Here is a 23,545-nt window from a genome sequence, read left to right as displayed (position 1 = left end):
AAGACAAAGAGACAGCAGGTATCTGCAAAGTTGTATGAGGTGCTTGGTTAAAGTACAGACAACAGAGTGGCCACCTCTTATCAGTCATCTTTCTAATTACTGAAGCTAGTCCTGGCCACATTCCCTCAATGAGGACTCTGATTCTCTATGTTCTGGAATAAATCCCTCTTTTCCTAGCCTAACAAGTACATTATTACACACATATGTTTAACAGTCCTCCTAAAATGCTAGTGAGATTATAGATCATTACAAATATTCTGGAAAGTCTTCATCCAGATGCATAGATACAGTTTACTTATTCAAACATTTTATCTAAAATGTCTACTTATTTTTAGAGCAATAAGCTTCAGCCAGGGAAGCTAAATAATTCAGAGAATAATAATGTATCGTCTTTGTTTCAGTGTTGTACAAATAGCATTTTGCTGTAGACATTTGTCCTCTGATATTTAGAACAGATGATTTCAAATGTAATTTTCAGTGTTGAAAGCTGTTTCATTCTTCTAAACTATGCTTTTATGATCATAATTGACATTTTATATACAACATAAAATAATGATAGAGATACTTTGACAGGTATAGTTATATCCTGCCTGTCAGAAACAATTGCTTTGCTTAAATGAATGACAGCCACTGCAAAAGCTATATTAATTGGGATGAAATGTTTTTTATCTGTTGATAATTACTTTCAATACATTGTTTTTTCTTGAGAATAAGCCCATAAAAAAGTGACCAATGGATATTTGGGTATATGATGTAACTCTTCTATAACACTCATTTGTATTTATTCTCAATATTTCATACAATTGAGTAAAGGTAATCTGCCATTTTGAATAACAAATAACTGTGATGGCTATTTTTTGTTTCAACTTGACTATATTTGGAATTAACTAAAATCAAAAAATGGAGAGCACACCACACCTGTGAGGGATATTTGTTTATTTTGATGTTTGTATGTAGATGTAATGGTCTTATTAAATAAGAAACACAGACCCATATGCAGAGTTAAAAGCCCAAAAGGTCAGAGCAGTAGCTAAGATCTGAGACTAAAACCGCCTTCTTATCCCTCATTGCTGCTGCTGTCCTTCCCCTGAGAAAGAGACCTTACTTCCTGTGTGTCTTTTTATTGACTTTCTGCTCTGCCTTCTCATTGGTTGTAAACCCAACCACATGACCTCCCCATCACTGCCTGTCTATATAGACCTCCAGGACTCTATAGATGGTATTGAGATTAAAGGCATGTATTTCCAAGCTGGCTATGTCCTTGAACACACAGACTCTGCCTGCCATGTTATCGGTCGGATTATGTTCCTGCACGACCATCAACCAGCTTCTGCTATGGCTTTCTATGAGCTCTGAGCCCCAGGCAACTTTATTTATTAACATAGAAATAAACATTTCATATAATAACATAAAATAACATTTCAGTAAAAATGAAATATCACCATATTTATATATCTATTTTCTAATCTGGAGCTTTGAGGTAGGAAGACACAAGTATTTAATCTGGATCTTGAAGCAGGAAAACCTACCTTTAATACAGGCCACACATTCTGCTGGAAGCCTATATAAGGACAGGGAAGAAGGCAACTTTTGCTCTTTTCCTGTTTGCCCTCACTTTGCTAGCAAGTCTATTCATTCACAGGTATTAGAGTGTGCTTCTTTGGGATTCCATTGTATACTGAAGACTAGTTGAACATCCAGACTTGTGGAATGATCAACTACTAGATTCTTGAATTTCTTATTCTCTACTAGCCATTATTGGATTAACTGGATTGCATCGTGTAAGTAATTCTAATAATTTCCCTTTATTCATATATATATATATATATATATATATATATATATATATAAGATTCATTGTGTAAATTCTATTACTATAGAGAACCCTGACTAATACAACCATTTAATAATAAAAATGGCCAGAGTTTGGGCATGATGACTCATGACCATACTTTCAACACTCTGGAAGGGAAGGCAGGAGGAATATCATTAATTTGCGACTGATATGGGCTGTCTGGAAAGTTTTAGGCTAACCTGGTCTAACAAATAAGACCTTTATTTAAAGGAAACCAAAAGTAAACAATTAAATTAATAAGCAAATGAACAAACCAGAAAAACATAACTATTCCTGAAAGTGCAGAATTATGACTGGAGCTAATTGGATGTCTGAGGCAGGAGGATTGGATCACAAGTTCTAGGACATTTTGGGCTTCATAGAGATCAAGGTCAGCCTTTGGAACTGAATGAGAGAGAGTAAAGTCACCTGAATGAGATCTTGTTTCAAACCACAATTTAAGAAGGGTTAGAACAAAGCTTAGATATAGAGAGCCTGTCTATCATAGGAGAGGTCCATGATTTAATACTCATTTCAATAAAAATATAGTTCAAAAAGAATTAATTCATTTTTCTATTATTTTTGTAAGAGTTGGTGAATACAATCCATTTGGTTATTATTAATTTTTAAAAGAGTGGACAAGTAATTTCACCTTAAATATAAAATAAATAAAATTAGAGAAAAGGTTTAAGTAGAGGAAGAAAAACTTCTAGCATGTAGCTCTTGAGTGAGTCAAGTATTTGCAGAGCATACTTGCCTGTACTGCAGCATAGAGTAGGAAACTCAGTTATGCAGGGCCACAACGGTCTACTTTTCAAGGGTAGAACATCAGTGGGGAAACCTGCCTATTTTGCAAGGGAGTTGAAAGGAAATTTAAATTGTATTCATTTTAAATATCAAATATAATCTCCAGGCAAGTAATCTTGAATAAAGCAAGTCCATTCAAAAATTAGGATGAATTTATATATTTCTTTTATGATTCATTGTATATTGATAAGAAAATAATAATTGAAAATATCTTCCTTATTTTGAAAATGACTTGGAAATAAACGATGTAACCTTATGATCTCTTTGTTGTGTGCTGGCTCTCGTCTATATCACATTCTTTTTTCTTTTTCTTTTTTGGTAGCTTAAAAGAGGTTTATTTTCAAATGAAGTTTGCATCTTTATTTCACAGATGAAATTCTCTTCTTTTGGTGATTCTATATATATATGTTTGTTGTTGTTTTAGACAGGATTTCTTTATGTAGTCCGGGCTGTCCTGGAACTCACTATGTGCATCAGTCTCTCTGTGAACTCACATCTGATGCTGCATTCCTAGTGCTGGAATTAAAGAAGTGTACCACCACACATGGTTTATACATTAGATCTTAACCTTTCCTGTAAGAAGGTTACAGAGAGAGAGAGAGAGAGAGAGAGAGAGAGAGAGAGAGAGAGAGAGAGAATTGTTTGTCTCAGCACCTGGCAGAACTTTTCAAATATAGGTATAACATCATATTAAAAATACATATTTGTGTCCTGGCATGATGATACACACATTTTAATTGCAGCATTTGGTGTGGGGTGGAAGAACTGGATCTCTGAATTAGAGGCCTGCCTAATCCACATATTGAGTCCCAGGATAGCCAGGACTACTTGGAGATACCCTACCTACCTACCTACCTACCTACCTGCCTGCCTGCCTGCCTGCCTGTCTATCCATCCATCCATCCATCCATCCATCCATCCATCCATCCATCCATCCATCCATCCATCCATCCATCCATCTATCTATCTATCTATCTATCTATCTATCTATCTAGTTAAAAAAATTAACATATCTATGGCTGAAGATCTGGCTTAGTGGTTGAGAGTGCTTGTTCATCTAAGAAGACCTGAGTTTTGTTTCCAGCACCCAAATTAGACAGCTCACGATCACCTGGACCACAAGCTCCAAGAGATTCCTCTTCTGGCCTCCAAAGGCACTTGCACACATGACCTTCAGTTGGTCACACTAAAGGATTATGGCCTTTCAGGTTGCTATCTGCTTCAAGGCTGTAGTACTGTCCTGTCACTCATTCTCTGTTCTTGAGGCTCAAAGCACCTCAGGCTGGGTTCAGCATACTGCCTGTACCCACTCTTTTTTTCCATTGCTCTAGTGAAACACCTAGACCTTGGAGATTTGAAAGGAAATTAGGTTTAATTTCGTTCCTGATTTTGGAGTCTGAAATGAATTCCATGGCCTATGTTCCTGTTGTGGTGAAGGTGTGTGTTCTTACACTACTGGAAAGTATGTGTTCTTACACTGCAGGAAATGACCAACTCTCCAGGGCCTAACCTGTATTTACAAGAAAATAAGACATAAGAAAAAAATAAGAGGAGGAGGAGGAGGAGGAGGAGGAGGAGGAGGAGGAGGAGGAGGAGGAGGAGGACATCAGATAAAATAAATACAAAGAATTCTGAAAAGTACTAAGCAACCAGCAGAAGAACAAAGCAGAAGTCATTCTTCATGTCTTGCTCAACCTGTCTTACTAGAGCACTCAGGACCGCCAGCATGGAAGGTGCACCTGGCCAGGGTGAGTGGTCCTCTCCACTGTCATCAGTTGGAACAATTCACAACAGATTTGCCCATAGGTGTGGACATTGTCTCAATGAGGTTCTCTCTGCCAAACTGACTCTAAGTTGTGTCAAGTTCACAAAAAAGTAGTCAAAGAGAGGGTTAAATAATTTAGTGTTTTATTTTTTAGAATAATCTTTTCACATTTTCATGTCCAATCTTAAGCACACTGCTTGGGAGTTGAGAATATGTCAATTCATAGGTAGACTTCTATATTTTTATAGTTTCATAAACAAAAAGGAACATACCTATGTAAGGCAGTGTGGTGGTTTGAATAAAATATATTTAAATGCATGCTCATTTAAATTAAAAATTAAATTAAATTAAAAAGGGAGTAGTACTACTTGAGAGGGATTAGGAGGTATGGCCTTGTGAGAGTCGGTGTTGAGAAAGTGCCACTGAGGGTGAGCTTTGGGGATTCAAAACCTTAAGCCAGGTCCAGTGGCTCTCTCTCTTTCTACTGTTTGTTGATGTGGATGTAGAAGTCTCAGCTACCATGTTTTGCCTGAAGGTTGCCATGCTCCCCACCATGAAGATAATGGACTAAACCTCTGATACTCTAAGGAATCCCCACCTATAATGCTTTCCATTTTAAGAGTTGCCATGGTCATAGTGTCACTCCACAGCAATAGAACACTGACTAAAACAGGTGGCAACACACAGTAAACACTAATATGTAGATGATCATATTGATAATTTTATGTGAAATGGAAAATTCAGTATTTCATGGACTATTACGTATCCATGTTGCCCAATTTTATTTATAACTATTAATAATTCATGGTCAATCCTTAGATGACTTTGTGTGGTAACCAACCATAAAAAGCTGAGTAACAATGTCAGTTTCAGAAATAAAGGTGAAGAAAAGGCACTAGAATTTGGGGACTTTGGCAGAACCATTTTAAGAAACTAAGTAACTTAAAGAGAAAGGATATCTCATATCTACAAGACTGATATTTTACAAGGAAACACACAAAGAGCAAAGGCCCAGGGAATATCAAGACTTTCCCAATATGTTTGCCAAAGATTAACAGTAGAAGAGTAGGTTTTGCCATTTCACTTGTAGAAAATATTGATAAAATTATAGACAATTCTAAATGATATGTTTGGGATAATACATATTTTATAAAAGGTCATAAGATTACTAGGCATAGGGAATGATTTTAAAAGTCATATATATCATATAATTTTCTGGACATGATTATGCTTTCAATAAAAACTTATACTGTACTAAAACAGTGCTTGTTAGAATAACAATGTGAAAGTCAATAAATGTAAGTCAAAAGATGTGAATTTTTCTAAATTTTTATGAAAAGAAAGTCTGGACATACGTGGTTCCTAGTTTCATGGAAATGGTAGGAAAAGAGGATGTATGCAGGGCATCCTGAGATAAGTATTTGACTTCTGGCTTGCCCATGAGGAAAACTTGTAGGCATTTGGTTATACTGAGTCATAATCATGTTCTTCCTGAGGTACTCACCTATCTCATCACTGTTTTAAAATGCATGCATTATTTGTGACAAATGTAATGCTATTTTACATGACTGCTTGAATATATTTTTGGGTATGATGTCAATGGAAATTTGCACTGTTTTGAATTGCTTGTAATTTCACAGCATTCTTCTGGAGTGTTTTTCTGAACGCAAATACAAATATTGTTTAAGATTTATCCCAGGCATCGAATTGTGGGGATATGTGTGAGTATCACTCTAAAGAGGTTGTAAAATGTTACAGTCTGTAAAATGATATCTGCTGATTACCACCTGCACCAACTGTTAAAATCATTTAGGACTTCCTCTGTTTCTAGGCTAATGAAGGATCAAATTTTATGGACCTTAATTTGGATTTTGCTGATTACAAGTGATGCCAAGAATTTTTTTATTTCAAGTTTTCTACAGAGCTGTGTTGAACTCACTGAAAAACTACACAATGTTCACTACTTGCTTCTGTTTAGGTATTCTTGAAAACTGATTTCTAGAGGATGTTCATGGATCTTTGACTATGAATCTCTGCTGATTTTACAACTGCTGCACATATGCTCTTAGATTGTGAGTCTTTTCACTTAGAGTGACGTACGGAAACATGAAGTAGTTACTCCAGTATATAACTGCTGCAATTGCTCACTGTGTCTTCAAATACTTAAAATATATTTCAATCTGTTTTTAAGTATTCAAAAGTTATTTTAAATTATAACATTTAATAGGCTTGAAATATATTTTTCCACTATGTTTCCATTCATTATCAATTATTTTCCTGTAGAAGTCTGTTCTATTGAAGTTTTTATTTGTGCTTAGGTTAGCTACAAGAGACACTAATATGTCCTTCAGATATTTTGATAATAAATATTAATATCATTTTCCTTCCTTACTAAGTAGTTTATTTTACAATATTATAGGTGTAATTCATCAATTTCTACTATTTCTTTAGTATTATAGGTAGCCTTTTTTCACATTCCTTCCATATCAAAAGTGTAATTATTAGCCAGGCGGTGGTGGTGCCTGCCTTTAATCCCAGCACTCGGGAGGCAGAGCCAGGCGGATCTCTGTGAGTTCAAGGCCAGCCTGGGCTACCAAGTGAGTTCCAGGAAAGGCACAAAGCTACACAGAGAAACCCTGTCTTGAAAAACCAAAAATAAATAAATAAATAAATAAATAAATAAATAAATAAATAAATAAATAAATAAAAATAAAAAATAAAAGTGTAATTGTTACGTTGAGATTCATGAAGAACCTGGATAAACTCTCAGAACTATACAAAATTGGAGATAAATTTTGAAGTAACTCCCATACTTCTGGTTATGACTATCCTTGAACATGATACTTCCCTAAATTTATTTGGACTGTCTTAAACATGTTTTCTTAAGTATTTATAATTTTTTATAAAAAGATATTTATATAGCGCCTTGTCTCCAAAAATTTCTAGTGAACTTTCTTCACATGTGAAAATATTGCTTAGTAATATATTTTTTTGAACTTTGTATTCCTTATTAAGACAGTTTTTATTCTGGTGTCCAGAGCCTTTCATCTAGTGTAAGAACTACTAGCATAACTTTGTATTTTCTTCTGAAGTATGGGCAGAAATGCTTGCAAGTTCTTTCACAGTTATATTTCTTTTGTTGCCTAGCCTCCATTTTTCTTGTACTCATTCCAAGATACCAGGTAAAACTGTAACTTATAGTTATATAAGTCGTATATAAAGCTATCATTGTCATCTAGATCTAAAAGAAGGTGATTCAAATATTTTGATACCTTGATTTACAAATATTTATATTAATGTAAATATTTGAATAAAACTTTCAATTTTGGGTTAACAAATATGTTAAAATTATATGTCCATCTTTATAAGGTATTTTCTGCTTTTATGAAAGTTGCCTTTCATTTAAAGATTTCAAAGGTGAGCTTAATTATCCATTGATAAGTTAACATCATGGAAATGATTAATAATAAGAAATTAATAATAAGGAAAATTATTTTTATATTTTCTACTATAAAGGATGGTTATAAATATATAAATTTTCTAGGTTTTCATGATATAATTCACACTAAAATTAGAATGTTGTAAAGAAAATTGAAAATATCTTCATCCCATAATAGAGTATTCTTTCTAAAAATTATTTGTATTACTGAATCTTCTTTTCCTGACCTTAATATTTTTTGATTCTTGAAATTTGAGTTTACCCTTACATTACGAAGTTATAAAATTTCATTTCATTTTATTTCATTTTCATTAACATTTGGATGCTTTCTATAATATTTTGTGATCATCTGTACTTTTTAGGTATGTATTTTTCTTATGATATATTGGTTAGCTTTTTTTTCTATTTTCATGTTCTCTGGAAGTATGGACTACATAGCTGGCTATCTTCTTAATATATGTTATCAAGCAGATTTAGGACGCATAGTGTTGAAAAGATTTTAGAAAATATCTATCACATCATTCCTAAATATGTTCAAATGATTTTAAAATCATATTTAAAGAAGTTAATTATTTGTCTTCCTTCTCCTTTGTTTACTATTGTATTATGCTGGGGGATGTCTTTCTGTATACTGTGAATACTGTATACTTTCGCATATGGCAAGGCAGCTTAGAGTTAGGAGAAAATCCAAGAAGAGACACAGGAAAGAGAAAGGCAGAGTCAAAAGAGACACTAGCCTGCCTCCCACAGAACAACATGCTAGCAGACTAGTAAAGCCACAGAATACATGGCAAAACATAGATTAGGAGAAATGGGTTAATTTAAGACATAAAAGAGAGCTAGCAAGAGGGCTTCCATATACCATACAGTTTGTAAATAATATTAAGCTGCTGAGTGGTTATTTTATAAGCAGCTGTGGGACTGGGGAGCAGGGTGGTACCAGAAAAAAACTTTCAACTACAGTACTGCATTGATTTGGATATAAAAATGGAGGTGAGACATGTATGTGTAAAAAATTGGTTTTCTCATTGAATTTATTCTAAAATACATTTCTTTGTAATTTCTGTATGAAAATAAATTCTATATTCATATATGAACCCTTTGTGGCAATATTTTCTATGCAGTCATATGGTCTCATAGACCATAGATAATTATTAATATCATTTATTTTAATTTCAGTTTCATTCATATGTATATTTATGACAATAAATCCAATCTTATTTAAACATGGATTTTGGGCATATTTGAGAAAACACAGCAATTCTATAGTAAGTGACAATACATTATTTATTCTTGAAAATATGTTCCTTTTGTGCCATGTTATTGAAAGATATTTCTAATTAATACATTATGGTTTATATTTTAGGGCCAATTGTGCCTAAAGTCTAAGCCATTGAGCATTACCATGTAACTTAGTATGAGAGACAAAAATAATGTGGAAGAAAAGCATAACTGTGAGTCTCTTTTCTTCTCAAAATGCCTTGAACAACAGAAATAACTAATTGAAAAATAATTTTTTTATATATATGCAATGCAAGAATAAAAAGCTTCATTAACTTGAAAACATAATCTTTGGGAAATTCCGCTAGTGTCTGAGATAATAATATTACAAACAAGAAAAAAAAGACATTATTCATATTATGAAAAGACAAATATAGAATAAACATGAGATATTTCAATTCATATTTTTCTTACAAAAAATTAAGGCTCTTTAAAGTTCTGGTGTATTGGTAAATACTTTCAAAACACTTCTGTTTCTACTAAGGTAAATAAAATATCAATAATATATTTGGTATATATTGGTAGAGATTATAGTACAGATACCAATATAAGATATTTAAAATCATGTCCAGTTTTCTTATTTCTTATGTTTATTCTACTAAGCATCTAGAGAATAAATCTGCATCCCGTATTTAATAAAATACTCACATTATATATTGTAACTAAAATAAGATCATCAAATATTTATTTTTAAAGATCCTATTTTAGTGAGATAGTAGAATTCTACATATCCTTAGTATATTACCCTTTCCTTTGGATCACTATATTTTATGTTGTCTAGTTACCTTCCAATTATTTTATCATACTGTTTTCTGTTTTCCTTAAAAAAGCATCCAAGGCTGTTAGATTTTTATTTGCCTCTTTGTGTGCAGAGGGTGTTTTATTTTTTTTAATGCTTCTACTAATGTCATATCCTAAATTTTATTATATTATTTTCTTTCATATTTATTGATCAACTTCTGTCAGATGGGTGTTTATTTCAGCTCTTGGAAAGAGTGTGATTGATGGTTCTTTCCCTTTTTTATTACCTTTACAAGAACTCAAAACTTTATTAAATGTATGAGTGCCATTTGCATCCATGTGAAATGAATTAAAGGAGATGCTTACTGTGAATTTATTATACATTTACTCATTTCCTAGTGATCAGCAAGCTGTAACTTCTTAATTAACAAGGCAGAAAATGCTTTAAATTTAAATATTAAAATATTTAATGAAAGATTCTGACTTCTCAGTGCCAATTATCTTTAAAAACTATTTGGTAAAAATCATTGAATGCATTGTTTATCATGAGTTAATGCCAAAGTCATATTATTGATGTAAAATTTTTTGTCCCTGTTATACAAACTAATGAATCACTCTTTTTTTTTTACAATTAAAATGTATAGTATAATTCTCAGGCCTGAAGAAAAATACATGTGGCTCATAAATTAAGTTGCCATTCAGATTCATATTTAGTGAATAATGAAAATCATTTGAATCAGAAGAACATTTATTAGCCATATATCAATAAAATTATGTTGATAACATACAAATATTATGTCAAAGCATGATTATATTACCTCAATTATTAAACATACCATTTTTGAATATTTAATATGTAGGACTCATGAAATAATAGTAAAAATAAAAATATTTGCCTTATCACCCACCATTATAACAGTAGCCTGGACGTGCCTGGACTGAGTCTACCAGGTTGATCTCAGTCCTCGGGGCAGGCTTTGCCCTGGAGGAGGTGAGAATGGGGGTTAGGCTTGGGGGAAGGGGAGAGGGGCAGGAGGGGGGAGAACAAGGGAATCCATGGCTGATATGTAAAACTGAATTGTATTGTAAAATAAAATAAAATTTTAAAAAAGAATAATTAAAAAAATAACAGTAGCTTTACATGAGGAATGGATACATAGAGAGATGCTTATAAGTAAGGCAGGTTCATGATTTTCTAATAGCAGTACATGATCTTGTAAATAGAAGTTTGAAAATTTAAGGACAAAATTTATTAAAAGAATTAAAATCACTTCTTTTATTTTGACTGACAAAACAATCATTTGATTTTACAATGTGCTATTTGTCATGCTAATATGGTTTACTAAAATATTTAGAAATCTTTCTTCTGTGCTTATATTTATGTATGTGAAAAATACTTATTTGTCAATATATGGAAACTGTCACTAGGAAGGCCTATTACTCTTTTTTTTCAAACTTGTAATGATAAATGACATGTCTGTTAAAAATGACTATTCTGAATGTCACTATTATTATAATTATGATCAGTTTTCCTCTGTGGAATCAGGATCTAAGTTGCTGAGAGTCTGTTTTATCTATTACATTTTATTATGTAATCTTTATGCAGTAACCTGCTTTTAGCTGGAAACTTATTTGAATGATCTCTGCAGTTATCACTGGTCACCTGTGAGGTCTTTTGCTCCTTGTGGTTTTTCACAACCACTGTGCTGAAAATTCACTGGAAAGTGTATCATATTGTGTATGTGTGAACAACATGTGTGTTGCTGTAACACCTTCTCTAGAATATTCCCTCTTTATTGTACTTTCCTTTTTTAATCAGTAAAAATTATTTCATTATGGCATAAGTATGTATGTGACACTAAATTTATTGTTTTAACCAATTTATAGTTCAGTTTTATTAAATAGTAAAAGATTTTAATGCAACAAATTGAAATTCTATAGCCATCAAGCAACAATTTCATCTCCTCTGTTACTTCTAATCCTTGACAACCATTACTTTAGTGTCCTTTCTTTCCTTACTCATTTAACATAATACATATGTATATATATATATATATATATATATGTATATATATATATACATATATATATATGTGTGTGTGTGTGTGTGTGTGTGTGTGTGTGTGTGTGTGTGTGTTTCTGTGTATCTGTGTTTCTGTGTAATGTATCATAACATGTATATGTTAACTACGTATGTTTATTTAAATTTATAGCTATAAAATTCATGGCCTCTTTCTCTTTGGTTATTGTTATTAATAAATATGTAATACAACTCACTAAGTCCATTTACTTTTGCTCCTAAGTATATGTTCTTAGGGCTGAGCATGGACTTTAAATTACTAATTAAGGGGCTCAGCACTGGGGAGTGTATTTATTGTTCGTAAATAATAACCCCTATAGGCAGTGATTGTTTACTTACAGATCTTATCAAGTGGTGTGTCCTTGTGAGAATCTCCATATCCTTATTGTCTTATCCACCGACCTTGTTCTCATTCTAGACAACCATATTGTTTGCAAGTTCATGGGTGAGTCTTCTCTGTCCCTCAGCAGATGCCATGACCCACTAGCGCTAACATTCTGACTTTCATTTCTTCACAGACTTTCACTGAGCATGATGTTTAGGGATTTTATTGTACATGGTAACTCTGGGAACCATGGAGTCTGCTGTTCCCTGTATTTTGACCAGTTGTGCCTTCCTGTATTGGACTCTGTCTGCCGTGCAAAGAAGTTTCCTTGATAAGGTATGAGAGTTCATAAGAATAAGTATGAAGAATGTAGTTAGAAGGGCTGGTGATATGGCTTAAAGATTAAAAAGCACTGGGTCAACTTCCAGAGGAGACAGATTCAATTTCCAACACCCATACGGTGCTCATAACTATCTGTAACTCCAGAGTAACTACGGCTTCTTCTGGCCTCCATGGACACTACATAAGTACATAATATTCCTATATACACACAGAAAAAGACTCATACAAATGCTAAATAACTAAATTTTAAGACAGACTACAGTTAGAGTTTATACATTTGGGAAAGCTGCAGTAGTAGTTTCTCCATGACCTTAATAGTCATATATAGTAGGCTAGATTTATAAGTCCAGGCATGGGTTTCTTCCAGTTGAGTAGACCTCAAGTCTGATTTGAAAACGTTTGAGGATATCTTACAGTGTTTTCCATCACTGTGGTCTTTGGCATCACAGTTGGGTGGGTCTATTGAAAATACATGGTTGAATTTCTAGATTCATTGAACCGATCAAAATTAAGCTAAGAAGAGATCAACAACTTATATAAAACTTATATAAAACAAATGCAGATATTGACATTTTAATAAAAAATTATCTAATATAAAAGCCAGACACATATGGCTTCAGAGTAAATTCGTCCCTACTATCAAAGAAGATCTACTACCTGTAATTATTTAATTGCTAAAAAAAATGTAGAAATCAAAGAACCTCTAAACTCTTTTTCTTAAGCCAATATTACTCTAATACTAAAAAAGGTAAAGATACAAGAAAACTATAGGCCAACATCCCTGGTAAACATTGTAGTAAATATTAATAAAGTATTTGCAAGCTAAGTATACTTACAAACTACAAAAGTCATTCACTGTAATCAGGTTGGTTTTACCTTAAAGATATAGTAAAGTTTCAACATGCATAAGTCAATAAATATAATAAATTTTATAAATGAATTTACAGACAAAAATCACATGATATTCTCAAAGATACAAAAAAAAACTGTCTTTGATAAAATCCATTATGTCTTCCTGATAACAGTTCTAAAGAGAATTAAGACTAAAGGGAAATGAAAAAATTTGAGTCCATACATTTCTTTTCTCTTACTTTCTAGAACTGATTTAGATTGACTCAACATACCTATAGCACAAAGAAAACAAGCTGATGTGAAAAACATCAAATTGTGTGTGTATGTATGTGCATGATGTGTGTATGTTTGTATGTCTATATGAATGGGTTGGTAAACTTGTGCATGCATGCACGTTTGTGTGTGTGTGTGTGTGTGTGTGTGTGCATGTGTTACATTTCTATGGCTGGAGCTCAGAGCTTCAGAAAAGTTAGGCTGCTGCTCTGTCAGAAAAAAATATACACTGACTATAATTTTTAAATGAATGTTATACTAGCTATCAATGTGTTTTTCAAATGTAAAGCTTTTTTTCTAAATAAAAACACATTTAAATATATTTTACTTTTTCAAAAGTATTCATCTCTACTGAGTGTGGTTAAAATATCAATGAAAAAGGTTTTTTAAAAAGAAGCACTGTTGTTTTGGCATTTGTTAAACAAATTTAGTGTCTATATAGTTTGACATTTTAGGAAATACATGCTAGAACTATGGGCTAACTTGCCTATATGAATCAAAGACTCATATACTTGGAAATGGAAGGAGTGGAAAAGTGATTCAGGGCTGTGTCCATTACTTGCATGTCAATTTTCTCTACTATAAACTCCTAACTCTGATTTAAGAATTCACTTGTCTTCTAGTATGATAGATTCTTGTAATTCATGACACAGGTATCCAGTAGATATCTAATTGCCTACTAGATTAAATTAAAATGCTAATAAACATCTACCAGCACCTATTTTTCCCTCACAGGCATTCTCAACTTTATTGCATTAGGGAGGATAAAGAGAAGACATCCAAATCATACATGATGTGTGGAAGTCTCTCCTGCTCAGGCAGCAAAACACAAACCAAAGTAGGTCAAACAAAGTGCTTTCAGAAATTTGATGTAAAGCGACAAGAGAAACGCAAGATGAGCTGACAAGCATTCATTTATGTTTTCCTGCCCTTGTTTTATCACGAGACAATATTCTCAGAACACTGACTGCAATTTACAGCCTGGATTTTGTTATAGGATTGTGTGCTGGTTAGTTTTGATTGTCACCTTGGTACAACTAGATCACTTTGGAAGGAGGAACCTCAATTGAAGAAAAGGTCTAGATAAGATTGACCTCTGACCATGTCTCTGAGGAACTGTCTTGGTGGATATTTGAAGTAGGATGACCCAACCCAGTGTGGGCAAAGCCATCACAGATCAAGTGAGCCTTGGCTCTATAGGTGTAGGAGTCAGCGAGCAAGTCAGTAAGCCACATTCCTTCAGGGTCTCTGCTTCAGTTCCTGCCGCAGACTTCTCATTTGTGTTTGTGTCCTGATTTCCCTCTGTGCTTAGGTGCTTCCTAGAAGTATGAGCCGAATACTCTATTTCTTTCCTGAGTGGTTTATTTATTTATTTATTTATTTATTTGGTCAGTGTTTTATCATAGCCAAAGAAAAAAATCTAAGAACAGATAGCATTACCTCTAGAGAACAAGATACGGTTTGTGATAATTATCCCTACTTTGATTTCTTGATAGTTTTTAAAAAGTAGTAATCCTTTTTTGTTCATATTCAAATGTTGATACTGAGATGTTAAAAGTCATACCATCATTAAAAATGGGAAGTAGCTTGTGAAGACAGTGAGCAGTCTGGTTAAAATACTGTCTGTTCATGGAAAAACTCCTATATTCTTAAAACCTTGCCTTTTTTATTATTCTTGTTTTCTTTTTTTCTTTTAATTTCATCTCCTTCCCTCCTCTCCTCCTGCACCACTCTACCTCCCATTTATCGCCCTTACCATACACTCTCCATCTCCATGCCGAGTGGGGCAGGCTTCCCATGGGCTTGAACAAAGCATGGCACATCAAGTTTAGGTATGAATGAGCTCCTTCCCCCTTCATCAAGACTGGGCTAGATAATCCACCATGGAGAACAGGTTCCTAAAAACGAGCTAAACTCCAGGGACAGGTCCTGCTTTCACCACTAGGAGTATTACAAACAGACCAAGATACACAACTGTCACACACATGCAGAGGGCATAGGTTGGTCCCATGCAGGCTCCCTAACTGTTGGTCAAGAGTCCACATATCTCCTCAAGCTCAGGTCAGCTGTCTCTGTGGGTTTCCCTATCCTGATCTTGACCATCCTGGCTCATACAATCATATAATCCTTCCTCCCTTTCTTCGGCAGAACTCCCAGAGCTCTGCTCAGTGCTTGGCTGTGGATCTCTGTCTCGGCTTCCATCAGTTACTGGATGAAGGCACTCTGATGACAATTAGGGTAATCACCAGTCTGATTACAGCAGATGGCCAGTTCAGGCAACCACTCAATGATTGCTAGGAATCTTAGCTGGGGTAATCCTTGTGGATTCCTTGGAGTTTTCCTGGCACTAGGTTTCTCCCTAACCCCCGCCCCCCATGAAGATGTCTCTTTGGTTACTCTTCCCCTCGGCCCCAGCCCCAACCATCCTCCTGCACCCAGCCAGCTCCTTCAAGCTCTCATTTTCCCATCCACACATCACTGCCTCCAGTCTACCCAGGATATGTCTTCTATTTCCCCTTCTCAAGCAAATTCATGAATCCCTCTTTGGGACCATTGTGCTATCTAGCCTCTCCAGGGTTGTGGATTGTCAGTTGGTTATCCTGTACTATACACTTAATACCTACTTATGAGTGAGTATATCCCATGTTTGTCTTTCTGGGTCTGGGTCACCTCACTCCGAAGGATTTTGTTCTTGTTCCATCCATTTGCTGGCAAATTTCATGAGGTCATTGTTTTTTTTTTTTTTTAAGCTGAATGATATTCCATTGTGTAAATGTACCACATTATCCTTATCCATTCTTTGGTTGAGGGACATCTAGGTTGTTACCATGTTCTGGATGTTATGAACAATGCTGCTATGAACATCCTTGTGGTATGATGGAGCATCCTTTGGGTATATTCCAAAGAGTTCTATAGCTGGGACTTGAGGTGGATTGATTCCCAATTTTATGAGAAAATGCCATATTGATTTCCAAATGGTTGTACAAATTTGAACTCCCACCAGCATTGGAGGAGTGTTCCTCTTACTTCACATCCTCTCCAACATAAGCTGTCATCGGTGATTTTAATCTTAACAATTCTGACAGGTACAAAAAGGAATCTCAAAGTCATTTTGATTTGCATTTCCCTCATCACTAAGTTTGTTGAGTAATTCCTCAAATTTTGGCCATTTGAGATTCTTCTGCTGGGAATTCTCTGTTTAGATCTGTACCACATTTTTAAATTGAATTATTTGGCATTTTGATGTCTAGTTTCTTGAGTCCTTTATTTTGGAGATGAGCTCTCTGTTATACACAGGGTTGGTGATGAATCTTTTCCCAATCTGTAGCCTCTCTCTTTTTGGTTCTTCCTTTGTTGTTTTCCAATAACAATACATTTTTAAGAAATAAGAATCAGAAAGGATCAACAGATAATTTTAAAGAAAATTTTAGAACTGTTAAATTATTACTCAAGTTTGAGAATCCTGTTACCTATTTAATATTTTCAGAAAAGTAAATAAAATAGAGTTGATAGTTTATAAATTACAAGAGTAGGGTGAAAAGTGAATACTCGTGAGGAAGTCATGATTATTCCATTAACCCATGTGACAAAGAAAAAAGTGAAAAAAAAAACACCATAGACACTGAGAAATTTAAATATAGAGAAATACTGGATTAGCAAACAACCACTATCTGATTTTTTAAAAATTGTTATAATTTTTGTCACCAATGATCAGATATAGCCTAAAATTATCAAATGAAAATTTCTACAAATAAGCAATTCATAACTATTACACTCCTCACTGTTGTGGGTGATATAGCCTAAAATTATCAAATGAAAATTTCTACAAATGAGCAATTCATAACTATTAAATTCCTCACTGTTGTTGGTAGTACAGTTTCACATTGACTTACTCTGGCCCATTATATTTAGTCTATACTCTGTTTACTTATTCATCTCTTGACCCTTGTCTCAAATCAAATCCCATGACACTCTAGTGTTCATGTTCAGCTTACCTTTGTAATTTAAATTGTGTGATATTTGAGAGTACCAATGCAGGCAGTGCATCTATGACAAAGTAGAGCTATAATATTAGGAGATGAAAGTACAATTTAATATTGAAATATAAAGAGACAGCTCATATTCACATACAAGTGGCTACACCATACCATTACAATTGTTCCATATTATAATTAGTTACCATTTCTGATAGCTTACTATTCATAATTTATAAACTAAACTTTGCCATACACATATTTTTTTCTCATGGTAAACACCACAGTATATGTAGGATTTGGTAGCATCAGTGGTTTCTGGCAACCTTTAGGGATATTGGAATTTAAATTCAATGTGTTGGGGAGTCTATTGTTAATTCAAAATATGCAAAGCCAAAAGGGTATTAGGAAAGTTATACTTTTCAGAGAGATGCTCTTATATGAAATACTAGTCACATAAATAGAGTTCAGTTCACTAAGGTAAATATGAATAGGATGATGTGATTATTTATTCAACCTGCTTACAGATTCTTTAGAACATTTTTTAAGAACTTTCCAGTGTGTTTGTGTCATTAATCTCCTATAAATTCCACCTTCAAATGCCTTAGCATGCTTTTAGAACCCAAACTCAAAGCTAAAACAACTGAAATATTATACTTTCTCATTATTTCCAACCCTGTCATATCATTTTTTGGTATAGTACTTGATGATAAATAGCATCATAAATGAAATTGCATGCTATAAAGTATCATAATAGAATAAATAAAACAGAGAACTCGGTGGTGGCTTCATTTTATTTTCCTTGAGCCATTAACCAAGCATCGCCATTATCTTCGGTGACAGAAATGGGCGATGACAAAAGACCTGCATTTCCAGATGCTGAGCTGAAATCACAGGATAGAAAACAAGCAGAATTTTTATAATTTCATTTGGAGCTGTGCAGAGATTTATTCTTCTTTTTCTGTGTGTGTCAGAACCACTTCAATACCTAGCAAGATGGGAAGTATAGTAGGTACATAGTTTAGTTTCCAAACCAAAAGCTAAATAAAGCCTAGGAAAGCTTTATTATTCAAACCCTTGCCTTGCACAGACTTGCCTGAAGCAAAGCTCATGATGGGAATGAGGCTGGTAAAGGAAGCAGTGAGTGGCAAAAAGGCTTCTAAGAAGAACAAGGAAAATATCGCATATCAAAGCAACACGTTTTAATAGCAGAGGGCAGCAAGAAGTATTGGGAACTGGAAAGGGCAAAATGCAGTAAAATGGGTGGGGTCATGGATGTCAAAGGAAGGAAAGACAAGGAAAATGTTCATTCTGAGGTCACAGTGAGGCTATTGCAAAATTTGAGCATGATAGACACACATTAACATTTGAATTTTAGAATAAAATGCTATTGAAATGCAGAAACCCCTAGGTAATTTGAAGTTTGAAGGTCATTTCTGATGTCCTATTGGTAAGAAATGATGTCATCATGTATTAAGACTTAGGATCACTAGAAAGTGAAGGTGGTAGTCAAAACAATTGTTTCAAGGAAATATTTTGTTTAGGACCATAAAGCTCAATTTCATTTTTCTTTCAGAAACTTTATATCCTATCTTGAAGTAGAATAACGGCTAGTAGAAAAATTAACATTTTAGCTTTCAAAGTGCGCCTTTGTTAAAATATGTAACTGAACTAAGAAATAATTCCTTCCTATTAGATCAGTCCTTCACTTTTATAATGGCTTAATCAAAGTACCCTTAATTGAACTGTGGCAATGCCTTTAGACCAACATCTAAAAATGTTGATAAGCCATACCAAGCCTAAGACTTTGCACTTGTAAAATTTATAATAAATATTAAATTGAGGTTTGTATAAATTATTTAATGAGTGTTATCAAATTGATCCTAGTGAGCGTCTTCTCATAAACATAACAATAAGGCTCATGATGCTAAACTCTGACCAGATATAAACAAAGTCTTGTGAAAGGGACAGAAAAACATATAATCAAGTCTCTAAGACTAGACAAATTTCCTGATGAATTCTTATGTTCTTTGGTAATATTTCTTATAGGTACAACATATATGGATTACATGAAGATGAATTAAGTATTGGTTAGGTTAAAAATTAGTACTGGAACAAGTTATAGAGATGTGCCCTGTGGTGTCAGCTACTCAGGGGGTTAAAGACTGGATGATCATTTCTGTACAGGAGTACAATTCAAATCTAGGAAGTATACTGATATACTGTCCCTAAAATCTAAATAAACATAAAATAATCAAACTGCTATTAATTCAATTTGGATGGAAGTTATTATATCCAGCTTTACAGATAGGAGTGTGTAATTAGTGACTCCTATGTTCCTTACATTGGCTATAGGACTAGAAATTGGGATTCCCCAAGCCATTTCAAGCCTGAAGTAATTTGAAGAGGACTTTTCCTTGTGTTGGGATATATTTACAACAGATCATCTTTCAGGAGAGATGTGTCCAGATAATGATGGCTCTAAGATTATCTCAAACACATCTGGGCTAGGATGCCTTAACTGAGGATGACTCTTGCTGTCTACTTAAACTGAAACAGTTGTCAGAAACTGAAGATGGACTTTGAATCTCTTTGTCTCTTCTCCAAATATGGCTACATTGATTAAATATTATCTTTCTTCTTTCCACTATTAATTTGACTTACTTTTATGTTATTAAGGATGTGTGGTTAAGTTTGGCTTTGTTCTGGCTGCCAGAGCTCATGCTCTGACATGAATGACTCCAGTAACATGATGAAGAGTTCATTGTCAAAAACAAACATACAAACAAACAAACAAAAAAGGGGGGGGAATAGATAATAAGGGAGGTAAGGAGGGTCAGAGATAACAATAGAGACAAAGTAGGAAAAAGGAACAAGGGAAGGAAAAGAATGAAAGAAGTTTGGAAGACAGGGGAGGGGAGAAGGAAAGGAGGAAAGAAGATGAGAAAAGAATATGGGGAAGCAGGAATTTAAAAAAAGGAAGCAGTGTGAAATGAAACAGTAACATAAATAAAAAGCTAAATTGATAATTACTCTGCTAGTTTATATTCCACCCAAAGTTCCTATTTGCCTGTCAGAAACTGAGATGTGCTACTCCATCACACCTTATGTGCACCATCTTCTTATGCTCAATCCTTAGGGCCCTCTGATGGGTGAAAAGACATACTTGAAACAATGAGGAAAAAGAAATCTCTCTCCCTTTTTCCAGAGGGAGTTGTTATATTCACAGAAATGAATATGACTAATGCACAGTAGTTAGGGACAAAAGTTTTACTGTCTGTGGAATTATGTACCATTCGGGATCAAATGATTGTGCCCTCCAACCTTATCCACACATTGAAGGTCTTATCTTCAGTGTGATGGTATTTGTTGATGAAATCTTTATGAACCAATGGATTTTCCATGAGATTACGAGAATAGTTATCACAGGGTAGATGTTGGTGTCTTGAAAGTGAATGAATAAATCACACTCTTTCCTTCTCTGTGTGTTTTATGGTTACAATATGAAGTCTACCAAATACAAACCAGGAAAAGCAATTATCTAAGAATCAAAGCAGTTGTCACCTTCATTTTTGCATATATATATATATATATATATATATATATATATATATATATAAACATTATGAGAACATATTTATGAGTAAAAATTATGAGAATATGCAGAAGTAGCTTTTGAATTGTGAAATGGGTTGAAATTATAACATTTTTAATGTATGTTCTAGGAAGATGTCAAAATTGCTGTGCAGGACTTATTAAGAGCAATTCTGCTGATGATTGAGAAAGAAATGAGAACATTTAAATTATATTTACAGAAAGTTGGTTAAAATAAAGATAGTGAATGAATTTTGACAAAACACAGATAGAAATGAATGACGTTTTATTGGGCATCAGAGGAATAGTGATCCTTGTTGTAAAGTGGTGATGAAGATGGCCGAATTTTTAATTCTGTGCTGGTGTTTTCCAGAATGTTGAAACAAGGGGTGAGAAAATGTGATGGAAAGAGAAAAATTCCTATGCAAAATGTTGAGCAATGCAGCTGGATTTCCCTGGGTGGTTGATAGAGATATGAGGACAGTAGAGATAAATTGAATACAACCAAATGTGTGAACCCAAAAGAAATGACAACTTAACAATTTGGAAAATGTCAACATTTCAGCCCCTTAACTCTCTATCATCTATTTCTTCCCTCCCTTCCCTTGGCCTCTTTCTCTCCTCTTTTGTTTGAGTTTATTTGAGAGGGTGTCTCCACATTTCAGGCTGTCTTAAAACTCTCAGTCCCCATGGGTTAGTATCTCCTGTGCTTGGAGTACTGAATAGTGTCATGCTATCTGCTTCCTGGTTTCCTTTTCATTAAATAACATAAAAATTTTAATCTTTTCTAGTCTCCAGAACTGTTACAGATAAATGTTTCTAATTTAACTTTATAGAGTAATAGATTTGGGGTTTGGTTGTAGTTTTAGTCCAAAATAAAACTGACGTACAATATTAACATTAATCTGCAAATGAATATATACAATAAAGATTAAAGGAAATTTCCTATGCAACAGGACAACAGCCTTAAAACCAAGATTGGTAAAAAGTTCAAGAGTTCCAGAAAGACACTGTGATGATTAGCAATACTTGTCAGGTTATCAATGTGACACAAAGGTCTCTAGGCATACTTTGGAGATTGTGTTAAATTATTTGATGTAGGAAGTCCTTCCCACTGTGAGTAGTATCTTTTTGTTTGTTTGTTTGTTTGGCATCCTTGACTGTATGGCTAGAGAAAGAGAACTGAAAGTCAGCATGATTCATCAGTGTCAGTTCTTGATTGTGTGTGTCCTGTGGCAGTTGTTTTAAACTCCTGATGCCTAGACTCCCTCACCATGATGGTCTGTGTTCTTGAGCTCTGGGCCAGAATAATCCTCTTCCCCTTAAGTTGCTTTTGTTATGGTATTACTGGCATTATGTTGCAGTGATAGGACATTAATTGAGGCAAACATGAACAAATAAAACAATGTCAAAATTGTAAGAAAATACTTAAATTTGAAAAAGTTGAAAGAAATAAAATAGATAAAATAGAAAGGACTAAAGAGACGGTTATCAGTTAAGAGCAATTGTTGCTTTTACAGAAAACGCAGGTTCAGTTCACAGCACCCACATGGTATCTCAAAGCCTTCTCTAAGTCTAGGTCCAGAGGATCTAGCATCACCTTGCTGCCATGGGCACCAGGCATGTGTAGATGAATTTCTAAATGGTCTTATTAAATTAAAAAAATGGAGGCAAGTATAGAGATCAGAGAAAAAAACATGGAGCCTTAGAGAGATCAGAGAAAGCCACCAGCAAATCTTACCTCGCCAAATCTGCAGCTTCCAAATATGAGTTAATTCCTGGCTACATATACCTTTATTGCCTTGCTGTTCTGCCCTTTCTTTGGCTATCTTAGCCCAGCTACCTGACTTCCTTTTCCTACACAGCTCTGTCACTTTCTCTCTGTCTGTACAGACCTCCAGGTCTCTATGGTTGGTACTGGAATTAAAGGCATGTGTCACCAGGTTTGGCTCTGTTCCCAAGTGTAGCCTTGAACATACAGAGATCCTGCATGCTAAGGAATTAAAGGCCTGTGGTGCCTGACTGCTTGTTTACTTAAAATGGCTGGCTTTTTCATTCTGATCTCCAGGAAAGCTTTATTTATTAAAGCACAAATAAAATATCACCACATTTCAGCACAAACAAAATATTACCACAGGCATGCATATATATATATATAATATTTATATACACAAAATCAAAATTATAAACTCTTTTCTAAAAAAGAAAGAAAATAAAGAACAAAAACACCAAGAAAAA

The sequence above is a fragment of the Peromyscus maniculatus genome, chromosome 10 (assembly GCF_049852395.1).
Source record: "Peromyscus maniculatus bairdii isolate BWxNUB_F1_BW_parent chromosome 10, HU_Pman_BW_mat_3.1, whole genome shotgun sequence".
NCBI classification, from domain to species: Eukaryota; Metazoa; Chordata; class Mammalia; order Rodentia; family Cricetidae; genus Peromyscus; species Peromyscus maniculatus.
The sequence above is the reverse complement of the archived record's forward strand: the minus strand, read 5'-3'. Positions refer to the sequence as shown.